The following is a 1,000-nucleotide window of genomic DNA, read 5'->3' as shown; positions in this document are numbered from 1 at the left end:
CGTTGTGTGTACATACCCCAGTTTGGGTATCCTTTCCACTGTTGATGGACACTTAGGGTGTTTTCATCTCTTTGCTGTTGTGACTAGTGATGCGATGAACAGGGGTGTGCATATATCTATTGGTGTCCTTCCTCTCACTTCTTTAGGATATATACCTAGTAATGGGGTTGCCGGATCAAGTAATGTTGCTATTTCCCTCAACTGTCATCCTTATGGGAGTAGATCTCCAGGTGTTTCTCCTGTGGAGCCGCTGGGCAGGTTAGAACTGCCGACCTTTTGGTTAGCATCTGTGCACTTAACTGTTGTGCCACTGGGGCCCCTTGGGCAGGGCACTGGAGGAGAGAGAGCCAATGTAGATCCAGGCAGGAGTTAGGACAGAACTGAATTAGCCCATTGGTGGCAGGAATAGAAGGATTCTGGGAGGTGTACCTGGCAGCTCCTGGTAGCAGCATGTGTGTGGTGGTGGTGAGAGGAGGAGTTTGGACTGATCCTGAAGCTAGCGACTCGGATGAGCAAGCAGACACAGGAGGAGCTGCAGTGCAGAGAACGATGGGTAAGCTCCGGGCCTGCAGAGCCGCAGGGGACCTGACCAGCCAGGTGGACATGGTGTCAGACATCCTGGTAGCCGGATGGCTGAGTGGAAATCTGAGGTGGGATGGAGTTTTGTCAATGGTAGACACCGGAATAACACAAAGGCAGTATTTCAGAGTGAGGAAGGAGGGACTGACTGAATTTTATCATTGGTTAACAATACTTGATTAAACGTCCAAGGGTGGACACATGCACAAGGAACCCTGGTGGTGCAGCAGTTGAATGCTTGGCTGCTAACCAAATGGTTGTTGGTTCAAACCCACCCAGGGCTCTGTGGCAGAAAGACCTGGTGTTCTGCTCCTGTAAAGATTACAGCTTAGGAAACACTAAGAGGTAGTTCCACTCTGTCCTCTAGGGGCGCTGTGAATCAGAATTGACTCCACGACAGTGGGTGTGGTTTGGGCTTTGC

Source organism: Orycteropus afer, unplaced genomic scaffold, assembly GCF_000298275.1.
Source record: "Orycteropus afer afer isolate SDZICR_OR568_19922 unplaced genomic scaffold, OryAfe1.0 scaffold00558, whole genome shotgun sequence".
Classification (NCBI taxonomy): domain Eukaryota; kingdom Metazoa; phylum Chordata; class Mammalia; order Tubulidentata; family Orycteropodidae; genus Orycteropus; species Orycteropus afer.
This window is presented reverse-complemented; position numbering follows the sequence as displayed.